The 12,999-nt window shown below is 45.3% G+C and overlaps 1 pseudogene; it reads left to right on the top strand.

Annotated features, from left to right (window-relative positions):
- Window positions 1-528: 528 nt before the first annotated feature.
- LOC119313356 lies at window positions 529-667 on the top strand (annotated as a pseudogene).
- Window positions 668-12,999: the final 12,332 nt, after the last annotated feature.

The following is a 12,999-nucleotide window of genomic DNA, read 5'->3' as shown; positions in this document are numbered from 1 at the left end:
CTAACTCTTCCATCCATCTAGTCCTAGCCCTCCATCGCACAAGCCTCCGCAATGGCATCCTCCAGCTCATACAACTCCACCCTTACCGGCCAAATTACCGAGAAGCTCACCCGCACAAACTTCATCCTCTGGCGCACACAGATCACGCCGCAGCTCAGAGGCGCGGGCGTCTATGGCTACGTTGACGGCAGCACGCCGGAACCAGCCAAGACAGTCGTCACCAAGGACAAGGACAGGAAGGAGACGGCCGCACCAAACCCCCTTCATCCGATCTGGTTCCGAGAAGATCAACAGGTACTTGGTTATCTTCTGAACAATCTGTCCAAGGAAGTACTCGTGCAGGTGACCTCGATCTGCCATGCACACGAGCTATGGACAGTGCTGGCGAACATGTTTTCGTCCCAGTCGCTGTCGCGCATCAACAACATCCGCGTCGCCCTTGCGAACGCACAGAAGGGAAATCAGTCCGTTGCGGCCTTCTTCGCGCACATGCGCTCCCTCGCCGATGAGCTTGCTGCTGCAGGCAAGCCACTCGGCGACGACGAGCTCATCTCCTACATCACGGCCGACCTCGACATGGAGTACCAACCCCTCGTCTCCGCCCTCGACGCCCGAACTCAGCCTGTCACCCTTGATGAATTGTATGCTCAGATGAGCAACTTCGATCAAAGGGTGGCGCTGTTCCAGGGCACAAACTCTGGTGGTGGCGGCTTCAAGTCCTCTGCTAACGCCGCTGTGCGTGGCCGAGGTGGTGGATCACGCTACCGCGGGCCAACCCGCGGCAGAGGAAACAACAACAACAACACCCGCGGCGACCGCGGTGATTGCGGTGACCGTGGCGACCGCGGCGACTCTCGCGGCAGTGGTGGCCGGCCCTCCTACACCAACAATAGGGGCGGCCGCCGCAACTCCTCCAACAAGCGCCCCGACGCCATACGTTGTCAGATCTGTGGAAAACCCGGCCACACAGCCAAAGACTGTTGGTACAGGTTCGATGATGACGGTGACTCGTCCTCGGATGAGAAGGTGGCCGGGGCAGCTGATGGCTCATATGGAGTAGACACAAACTGGTATGTGGATAGCGGTGCAACCAACCACATCACCGGTGAACTCGAGAAGGTGACCATGCGTGAGAAATACCGCGGCAAAGACCACATCCACACTGCCAGTGGAGAAGGTATGAAGATTCGTCACGTTGGTCACTCAATTATTAATACCCCCCCATAGAAAAATTCATCTTCGAAAAATCTTGCATGTCCCTAGTGCTCATAAAAACCTTCTCTCCGTTCATCGTATTGCTATTGATAATCATGTCTTCCTTGAGTTTCACCCCTTCTATTTTTTGATCAAGGATCAGGCAACGAAGAAGGTGCTTTATCGAGGTAGATGCGTTCGTGGGCTCTACCCTTTGATTCCGGAGATTAGGAGGTTCAATAAACAAGTTTTCAGTGCCACCAAGCTATCTTCAACACGGTGGCACGATCGATTAGGGCATGCAGCTTTTCCTTTAGTTAAACGTTTGCTTAGGAAAAATAAACTCTCATATGTTGGAGAGCATAATGTCGAAACAATTTGTGATTCATGTCAGAAAGCTAAAAGTCATCAGTTGTCGTATTCTATTTCCACTAGTATTTCTACCAAGCCTTTACAACTCATTTTTTCTGATGTTTGGGGACCTGCCCCAGCGTCTGTTGGTAGACATACATACTACGTGAGTTTCATTGATGATTTTAGCAAATTCTCTTGGATCTATCTTCTTAAGAACAGATCCGACGTGTTTCAAGTTTTTCTCAATTTCCAAGCTCTCGTTGAACGCAAGTTTGACACCAAAATCATCGCCCTCCAATCTGATTGGGGAGGTGAATATGAGAAGCTAAACTCTTTTTTCCAAAAACTTGGCATAGCCCATCACGTGTCATGTCCGCATGCCCATCAACAGAATGGGTCTGCCGAGCGCAAACACAGGCACATAGTAGAAGTTGGCCTTGCTCTCTTGGCAAGAGCATCCATGCCACTCAAGTTTTGGGATGAAGCATTCCTTACGGCCGTTCATCTCATAAATATATTGCCTAGTCGGGTCATTAACAATGACACACCCACTGAAAGACTCCTTCATACCAAGCCTGACTACAACTCTCTTCGTGTCTTTGGCTGTGCCTGTTGGCCAAATCATAGACCATATAACAATCGCAAGCTCATGTATCGATCAAAACAGTGTGTCTTCATTGGATACAGTGCACAACATAAAGGAGTCAAGTGCCTTGATGTCTCCACCGGTCGAGTATACATATCACGTGATGTTGTTTTCGATGAAACCAAATTCCCCTTTGCTGATCTTCATCCCAATGCCGGCGCACTCCTTAGGAAAGAAATTCTTCTTCTACCGTCGCATCTTTCCGGTATTGATCATGGGGGAGAAAATAATTGTGATGATCATACGTTGACTAATCCTCATAACCCTGTGCATGAGTCTGATGATGCAGATACAGCAGCTGATGATGGAGCAAACGGACAAAATAGTGCAAAAATCGCTGAAAATGATGAAGAAACCAGGCGACATTTTATGTGCCAGAATTTGGGAGGCATATCCTCCTCGGGATTGGAACGGCAGCAGTTCGGCAGCGAATCTGCTCCGGGACTCGTGCGGCAGCAGGGTGGCGGCAGCGCAGAAACCGCATCGCCTGCGCCTGCGCCCACCAGGAGCCGCGCCAACGACTCCGATTCCGCCACGCGGGCGCCACCGACCGGTCCAGACGCTCCGTCGGGCCCGCGCCAATCTAGTCACTCCACGCGGCAGGCCGAGAGCCGCTGGCCCGCGAGTGGGCCTCGCTGCTACGCGCGCCGCCCGCAAACCGGCGCTGATCCAATCAGGGGGTCGGGCACGCGATCCGGAGCGGATTTTGCCGCTGATTTGTCCAGGGGCCCAGGCACGCGATCCAAGGCGGATCCTGTCGCCGCCACAGGGACTGGCGCGGGATCTTCTGCGCCGCCTACGCCCGCTCCGTCATCTGCAATAGCCACAGAGGATCCGGTTGCGCCTGATGCGGCTGCAACACCAGGAGAATCCACCTCGGGATCGGCTGGTGCAGATTCTCCCGGATCTTCTGTGCCCGTGTCTTCACCACGCCTTCCACGCACGCGTCTACAAAAGGGAGTGATTCAGCCTATAAATTATAAAACCAAGTTTGGTCTTGCATGTTACACAGGAGAACCACGCACACTTGATGAGGCCCTAGGAGATGCACGGTGGAGGAAAGCTATGGAAGAAGAACACGTGGCACTCCTGAAAAACAAAACGTGGCATTTGGTTTCCCCACCACGAGGTAAAAACTTGATCGATTGCAAGTGGGTTTATAGAATTAAACGTAAATCTGATGGAACCATAGACCGCTATAAGGCCAGACTTGTAGCTAAAGGTTACAAACAGCGATATGGTATCAATTGCTGTTTCCAGGGGCTGGAGCCTTAGGCAGCTAGATGTACAGAACGCGTTTCTGCATGGTGTTCTGGAAGAGGAAGTATACATGAAACAACCTCCCGCGTTCGTCGACAAAAACTCACCCTCTCATGTTTGTAGGCTTGATAAAGCTCTTTATGGACTAAAGCAGGCACCCCGAGCATGGTACTCACGTCTCAGTCAAAAGTTACAAGCACTTGGCTTTGTTCCATCAAAATCAGATACTTCATTGTTCATTTATAGAAAGGCAAATACATGCATATTTGTGCTTATCTATGTTGATGATATTATTGTCACTAGTTCTTCTGATGAGGCAGTGGCAGGACTGTTGAAATACCTGAGTGCTGAGTTTGCTCTCAAGGATCTGGGTGATTTGCACTTCTTCTTAGGAATTGAAGTAAGGAAACTTGAGGATGGCCTTCACCTATCCCAAGAAAAGTATGCTAATGATCTGGTAAGAAGGGTTGGTTTGCAAGGATGTAAGCCTGTACCAACTCCTTTGTCTAGTACGGAAAAGCTGTCTCTTACTGAAGGAGATCCCTTGAATCAAGAGGATAGCACCAGGTACAGAAGTCTAGTAGGAGCACTTCAATATCTCACTCTGACAAGACCTGATATTTCCTTTGCTGTTAACAAAGTATGTCAGTTTCTTCATGCTCCTACCACAGTTCATTGGACTGCTGCAAAGCGTATTGTTAGATATGTAACGCATACTATGAATCTTGGTCTCACCTTCAGCAAGTCCTCATCTACACTTGTCAGTGCTTTCTCTGACTCTGATTGGGCAGGATGCCTAGATGACAGACGTTCTACTGGTGGGTTTGCAGTGTTCTTTGGACCCAACCTCATATCATGGTGTGCAAGAAAACAAGCAACCGTATCAAGGTCAAGTACAGAGGCTGAGTATAAGGCATTGGCAAATGCCACAGCAGAAATCATTTGGGTTCAGTCCATGCTGAAAGAGCTTGGTATGAAGCACATTCAAGCACCATGTTTGTGGTGTGACAATCTTGGTGCCACCTATCCGTCTGCTAATCCGGTCTTTCATGCAAGGACAAAACACATTGAAATAGATTTTCATTTTGTGAGGGAACGTGTTGCTAATAAACAATTGGAAATTCGTTTTGTGCATTCAAGGGACCAGGTTGCAGATGGCTTCACCAAGGCACTACCTACAAGGAATCTTGAAGAATTCAAACGTAATCTCAACTTGCGAAGTTGTGATTAAGGGAGGGTGTTAAACAACGTGACAAGTTGTATGCGCCCGAAGGCTGACTACTGAAGGTTGTAGTTCAGGATAGACTAGGAGTTTGTTATAGTTTATATTCTTGTTATCTTGAATGTCTATCTCTAGTCTATCCCTTGTTCTCCAAGATTGTAATCTCAACAGCTTTGTACGCTATCAGGGAGGTCGCGACCCTGCCTATAAACACGAAGCCGTCGGCCCTGGCAAAGGTACGACGTTCCCAGCCTTTCTCATAAAGTGTTGCCAAGTGCGAAGATGTCAATTTTCAGGTGCATAAATGGGCTCTCCCTCCAGCTGGTTATGTTAAAATTAATGTTGATGCATCTTTCTTTTCAGAGAACCAGCATGGACTACAGGAGTGGTGATCAGACATGAACAAGGCTAGGTTATTGCAGCTCCGTGCAGATGGTATGATTATGTACCAGATAGCATTACAGCTGAAGCTTTTGGTTGTCGAAATGGAGTTGTATTGGCTAATAAGTTGAAGCTGGAAAATGATCTGATGGAGACTGATAACCTGGAGCTGGTGGCGTTGAGGAACTTTAGAACAAGTAACCGATCGTCAATCCTACCAGTTCTTCAGATTCAAGAGCTTAGTGGGAGTTTTTGTTCTTTTGTACTGAACCATGTAAAAAAGGAGGCAAATATGGCTGCACATCATCTGGCCAAACTTGCTTTTCCCAGTACTGCTGGTTGTATTTGGATGCACAATGTACCAGATGCTGTACTCCCATGTATTCAGCATCACTGTCATGCTGTAGCCTAATTTAATATAAGTTCTTCATTCTCAAAAAACAAGGATGAGAAATTGATGGTAAACCAGGTAAAGACAGTAGTAAACAAGTAGGATTTTCTACTAATAAGTGCATGTGCACGTTCGTGAGGAACGATGCAAATTGGAATTCACATGTAGTAGTTACACGTACATGTGACTTTCCAAACTAACTAGTATTACCATAAAATGTGAAGATATTATAGTAATGATGTATAACTCTTTACAGCTAGCCTAATACTACTACCATATAGGTTTCTACTTGATATATTTGTGGTAGTATAAACATGGCTTATAATGGTTGACAAAAATTAGAGAAGAGGTTTTTTTTAACTATGTACCACAATGCTATTACCTATAGAGATAACCTATTGCTATCAACTAACATCGACCTAGCAGTTGAAGACCATAAAGCTTATTACTACTGAGGTATGGCTTGATTACTATTGAGGGCAGCCAGATTGCGTTCAATTGGTAATCCCACGTGGGGTGGTTATGTGTGCGTGAATAACAGACCCGCGTTGGTTTGGGCAAAGCGCCGTGGCTCGCTCGCGGCCGACCAGCACATAAAATAGTTTAATTTACGCCGAGGCTCACTTTAGCAGTGCTATATATAGTTGCACTTCGACATTATTGCAAAAATACTATAGTTGTAATATAGTTACCTCTATTGGAACATCTTGCGGAACATTCGTGTACATAAATTGCTTTTGTTTTTCGTTCTCTCCTGTATGAACACCAAAAATTGATTCTATCAGAACGCAAGAAATGGTGGATCTGCAAAATCCAAATACAGTTAGAGTTACTCACCATCTTGAGGGACTATAGTTTGTTCGCCCATTGCTGCCATGGTTGTTGCTTTTGTATTTGTTGAATCAATTTGGATTGTGGGGCTCTCACCATCCGGACCCTCCTCATAGACAGCATCTGTAGCCCTGGAGGCTTCAAACTTTCTTTTGCTGTTTTTCTCTAGTTTGCTGGTTCTGGACTTCTGGACCTTGTGGCTGCTTTTGGCACCAATCGTTTGTTTACTCTGCTTTGGAGTTGACACCTTTTTAATTGGTTTTTTCTTAAACATGCTATTCATGTCTTGCACTTCAACATTTCCATCAAAAAGACATTCCCTACTCAAGTTGTAATGTAGCTTACCTCTACTCGAACATCTTGGGGAACATTTGTGTATATAGATTGTTTTGGTTTTTCGTTCTCTCCTGTTTGAACACCAAAAATTGATTCTATCAGAACGCAAGAAATAGTGGATCTACAAAATCCAAATACAGTTAGAGTTACTCACCATCTTGAGGGACTATAGTTTGTTCGCCCATTGCTGCCACGGTTGTTGCTTTTGTATTTGTTGAATCAATTTGGATTGTGGGGCTCTCACCATCCGGACCCTCCTCATAGACAGCATCTGTAGCCCTGGAGGCTTCAAACTTTCTTTTGCTGTTTTTCTCTAGTTTGCTGGTTCTGGACTTCTGGACCTTGTGGCTGCTTTTGGCACCAATCGTTTGTTTACTCTGCTTTGGAGTTGACACCTTTTTAATTGGTTTTTTCTTAAACATGCTACTCATGTCTTGCACTTCAACATTTCCATCAAAAGGATATTCCCTACTCAAGTTGTAATGTAGCTTACCTCTACTCGAACATCTTGGGGAACATTCGTGTATATAGATTGTTTTGGTTTTTCGTTCTCTCCTGTTTGAACACCAAAAATTGATTCTATCAGAACGCAAGAAATAGCGGATCTACAAAATCCAAATACAGTTAGAGTTACTCACCATCTTGAGGGACTATAGTTTGTCCGCCCGTTGCCGCAGCTGTTGTTGTTTTTGTATTTCTTGAATCAATTTGTATTGTGGGGCTTTTATCCGGACCCTCCGCATAGACAGCATCAGTAGCCCTGGAGGCTTCAAACTTTCTTTTGCTGTTTTTCTCAAGTCTGCTGGCTCTGGACTTCTGCACCTTGTGGCTCCTTTTGGCACCAATCGTTTGTTTACTCTGCTTTGGAGTTGACACATTTTTAATTGGTTTTTTCTTAAACGTGCTATTCATGTCTTGCAGTTCAACATTTCCATCAAAAGGCCATTCCCTACTCAAGTTGTAATGTAGCTTACCTCTATTGGAACATCTTGGGGAACATTCGTGTTTATAGATTGTTTTTGTTTTTCGTTCTCTCCTGTTTGAACACCAAAAATTGATTTTATCAGAACACAAGAAATGGTGGATCTGCAAAATACAATTACAGTTAGAGTTACTCACTATCTTGAGGGACTATAGTTTGTCCGCCCGTTGCCGCCACTGTTGTTGCTTTTGTATTTGTTGAACCAATTTTTATTGTGGGGCTCTCACCATCCGGACCCTCCGCATAGACAGCATATGTAGCCCTGGAGGTTTCAAACTTTCTTTTGCTGTTTTTCTCAAGTCTGCTGTCTCTGGACTTCTGGACCTTGTGGCTGCTTTTGGCACCAATCGTTTGTTTACTCTGCTTTGGAGTTGACACCTTTTTAATAGGTTTTTTCTTAAACGTGCTATTCATGTCTTGCAGTTCAACATTTCCATCAGAAGGCCATTCCCTGACCCATGTCAAGTGTTATCTTTACCATCACGCCTAACAAGTTCCATCATCCTACTTTTATAAATAAATAACTGAGAACAAATCTTATTTACCTGTTCAGGAGTTCAAACAAAATCTCCTTATATGGAAGAATATAATAGTACTCAACAACAGATGTTGTTTTCGCGAACGGAACATTTACACATACTGGACCAGTCATACTGTCAAAGGAAAAAAACTGAAAAATGTCAGTATTGTTGAGAAATAGCAAAAGCTACTAACAATCAGACAACATTAAACAAAACTTCCTCATTTTAGACGACAAATGGCAAAATAAATAAATAAACAGGATTTATTTAATCATGAGGAAAGAAACATCTCATATGCATATGGAACGCAGTACTATCAGAGGGGAAAAGAAGGTAAGAGCTTTAGCAAAGCAACTTATACCGGCATATTATCTAATATAGGTCCTATTAAGAAAGAGCCACAAATTCTAAAGGGCATCACTTTCTGTCAATATGTAACATACGATGGTTTTATTTATAAACTAAGCAGTGATTGATCAAAAGGAATGTAACCTAAAATCATAAAACTATCTAGTGGTAAAAGCAAACCTGCTAATCAAGTCTTCTAGAGATATTTCCACAAGGTTGCCTTTCATGGTTTGCACATACTCCAGAATGAACACGTTGGTAGTTGTCCTTTCTTTACTCAATGAGTATGCCAACTTTTCATCGAGAACACAGAAGTTTGAGCCCTTCATACCTATTGACAAACAGAAAATGCACATACAGTTAACAAAATCAAGTTCATAAATTATACTCTTCGCACTATTATATTTACCGAACCAAAGAAATAGCGTTCTCTAGCAAACAATCAGCTCATGTGCAAGGAAAATTAACCATTATAGTGTCCTAAGTATTTTGCTTGACTAGCAGCGCACTTGTACACAACCAAGACATGTGAGAGGTACATTTTTGGGTACATTCAGGACCGTTCTTGCTTTCTTCGTATAAAGCAAATGTACAACACAAACACATACTCATTTTTCTGGCTTGTTTAGAAGTTCTAATTTAGGACAGTTTGCAACACTAAATCTAGTTCACAAAATTACCATAAACTCTGATCCACGTCCTTCTCCTGGTTTTGGTCAGTATATTTAAGGCATAAAAATTCTGGTTGTTAACACTAATAATCATCTAATCCAAGCAAGGAAACTATAGAGACAACACCTTGTCATCATGAAAATTAATAAAACTGAAAGTTTATATCTGATAGAGGCAACACCTTGTAATCTAAAAAAGGGGAAACAGCAGACATGGATATATACAATTACGCAGTAATGATAAAATCTGACCTGTTCTATGTTCCACCTCTGAAAATGCTAGTTTCTGAAACATATATGGTCCAGCCAAAGCTGATTTACCAGCTTCTGTATCAATTTCCTTCTCTATGATTGACCAGACACCAGCAGTATTAGCACTATACTCCATCAAACACCTTTTTCTTGTTGAGTCGAGAAGAATCACGGCAACTTTCGATATTGGCCACAATGCCATGTCTGGAGAATCTTTGCTCGCATCGAGTCCTCGGGCGATCTCACAAGCCTGCATTGCCGCTCTGTCAAAAATAGATGAGCTCGCATGCTTTCCAGACTTGTTTTGCTGCTTGTGGAGGTGCGTGAGCACATCTTCTCCAATAAAATGTGAAGCACACACAAGAAACAGTTTGGCATCAGCGAACTCAAGGTATGGAAACATCTTCCTGTGGTAGTAATTATACAGAATGATAGCCATATGAATCTGCAAAACCACAAGCCGGTGTGACAGATAAGCAGATAATCAGTTTTATGCTATGTATGTAAAGAGGAACAATGCCTTGGTTGTATTTATGCAGAAATGTAATAAAAAAATTGGAATATAAATAAACAAAATGTGATAACCATTTGATGAATGCAACAGGAAACTAGACCGATACAATTGTAATGGTAAATTGACAAGAGCAGTTGACAAGGAAACTAGACTAATATTGTATTCCTTATCTCTTGATGCTCTATAGGATGTAAATAAATACAACTAATGATAGTTTGTATCTGATAGAGGCAATATCTTGTCATCTAAAAATGGGAAACAGCAGACACGGATATACTCCCATGTAACAAAATCTAACATAGACATTTTTTTTAAACGGAGGCAAAAGCTTTGCCTCATCTCATTAATAAAGAAGGGACAACAAACATAGTTCGACGAGGTCCATCGTGCCTCAACAGATGGGAAAAAGAAAAAGCCTACTCTCGCGGCATCAAAGAACTCAAATGCTTGGGCCCCGCGATGGCCTAATTCTAGCTCCGGCCTTGATATTATCGACCAGAGTGGTTGGCATGGTCGATTTGTTGCGGAAAACCATTGCATTCCTTTCGTTCCACACCTCCCAAGTGACAAGCATGAGAAGCGATGAGATGGCCTTTCTCCTGTGGCCATGCTTCTGAACCGTCGCCGTCTACCATGCTTGAACCGTGCGGATGCCTCCCCAGCTCGCAATGTCTAACTCCAGAGCATCGAACCAACCCTTAATGGCCGACCATATTCTGAGGAAGTACTTGCACCTGAAGACGATGTGCGCCGCAGTTTCAGGCTCTCTTTTGCAAAGTTGGCAAAGGCCACAGCTGGGCCATCCCCTCCTGTGAAGGCGGTCCGCAGTCCACTGTCCACACTCGGTTCTTGATGACAAGCCACACAAAGAATTTGCATTTGGGTGGCGCCCAGTTGCTCCAAACAGCAAGGACCATGGTGGTGGGTATGGTCCTCGAATTGTACCTTGTATGCGGGAAGGCCACCAAGTATGCCCCGTTGATGGTGAGGGTCCAAGTAATAGCATCGGGGACATCCTCCTGAAGCTGGACAAGCTTAAGCTTGGCCCAGAAGGTGTAGAAGATATGGATGATGGTGAGCCCGCTCGACATGTCGATCAGTCGATCCTGGCAATCCAAGAAAGGTCTTGCAGGGCTTCTCGCACCGTTGAATTATTCCTTTTTGAGATGATGAAAATGGAGGGGGCGATATCTTTCGGCTTCCACCCATTGAGCCACGGTGAGTGCCAGAAATTGGCCGTGGAACCGTTTCCAATAGTGATGGTGGTGGCAGCGTGGAAGAGACCCAGATTGACCCAAGCTCTGTGAGGCTCCTTCCACGCAAACCATGCCAATCTCAGGCGCAGCGCTCTAGCAAATTTGTAGAGGTCGAGAACTCCCAGCCCACCAAGCCTTTTCGGTCGAGGCTCCTTCCAAGGGCCGTCCTGCCTGCCGCAGCCATGAAACGCCCCTGATGACAGTATCTCAGCGGGGAGGAAGCGCGTGTGGTCGGGAAGCTTTCCAGGACGGAAACAAGATGGATGCCGGCACAACGGATCGGAGCCGCAAGGCGTTTCTCCAAGCTTGTCACCAGGCCCGTGACCGCCGAACCTCGGCCAAAACTGTAACGACGAGAAATCTACTACCCCAAACCCAAATCCACATCGGCACAGCACGCGCCATTCCCAAGCGAAATCGAAAACCCACCGGCCGGCCTAGCAATAGCTATATGCATGTACTGGGGGGAGTCGTCTCACCTGCTGGGCAACGGCGGTCTGCTTCTCGGGCGCCATGTAGCGCCGCTCCAGGCCCTGCGGCAGCACGGGCTTCACCAGGCGCTCCACGAGCAGCCCCACCGCCTCCTCCATCTGCTTCATCCCTCCTCTTCTGTCGCTGCACAGCCGATTCGAATGCTCCAGCCGCCTCCACCGATTCGATCTCTAGGGTTTGGTGTTGGTGGTTGGTGGCTGCTCGGCGTTTCGGTGGGCTGGGGGTTTTGTATGGCGAGAGAGATCGAAAGAGGGAGGGAGGGAGGGAACGCGGTGGAGGCGGAAAATGGAATAGGGGCCAGATTGGTCTTGAAGACGACAGACAGCTCCTGCCTCTCGATCTGTGAGTGGATGGATTGGAACGGGCTGCCTGGGCCTTTTCTTCCGTTACCAATAGGCTTCCCTACGACGCGATGATGGGAGGGTTCGGTGCTTTTCAAAATATACATGAGTTTTTTTAAAAAAAAAAGAGCAGCAAATAAAAGAAGTAAAGGCAATGCATGAGTGATTTTCTGTGACAAATTGTACTTTTTTTCGCACGTGGTAAAGCCATTGTTTTTTTTGAGAGAAATGGTAAATCCATTGTTGAAAAGAAGGATATTGTTAAAACCCAAATTGTTGAAAATAAGGAAGATGGAAATAATGTGAAACACATAACTAAAGGTAAGAGCAAATCCAAACCACTAGGAAAACCAAAATTTGATGACTTTAACAAAAAGTTGTGCTCCAACCCAGTGACCAACATCCAAGGCAAAAATAAATAGAGTTATCAAATCTATCCCTCTAGTAAGCAATGGGGCAAAAGTAAAGAGCCATCATATCGTCCTCCCCCTCTAGTAAGCAATCAAAAAAAGAATAGTCACCAGATCCCTCCCTTGGTAAGCAATTATTAAGACTGGATGGAGAGTCACCAAATCACCCTCTACTTGTTCCTAACCATGTGGCTAGAGAGAGAGAGAGAGAGAGAGAGAGAGAGAGAGAGAGAGAGAGAGAGAGAGAGAGAGCAGGAACTCGATGGTGATGCCGCCAGCCAGAACGTGTGTGTTATTGCCGCCTGCTGCTGCTAGACAAGGGACAACCACACACAGTTAGTTTTTATCTCCTCTCTCTCATGTGGGAACGATACCCTAGTCCTCCTCACCACCACCTGCTCTACGCCCCTATGCTGCTGCCTTATTATACTACCACATGTCGTGTCCGATTTGGAAAGGAGGATCTTAATTTGTGGCCAAGGAAGATGATTATGTGGATAGACGGAGCCCTATGGAGAGAGAGAGAGTGAGAGAGAGGGAGGGAGAGAGAGGGAGAGAGAGAGGGAGGAATAAAGATGATGGGAGGGAGGGAGAGAG

The sequence above is a fragment of the Triticum dicoccoides genome, chromosome 5B (genome assembly GCF_002162155.2).
Source record: "Triticum dicoccoides isolate Atlit2015 ecotype Zavitan chromosome 5B, WEW_v2.0, whole genome shotgun sequence".
Taxonomy (NCBI): Eukaryota; Viridiplantae; Streptophyta; class Magnoliopsida; order Poales; family Poaceae; genus Triticum; species Triticum dicoccoides.
Note: the sequence above shows the minus strand (reverse complement) of the source record. Positions and strands in the feature narration are given on the sequence as shown.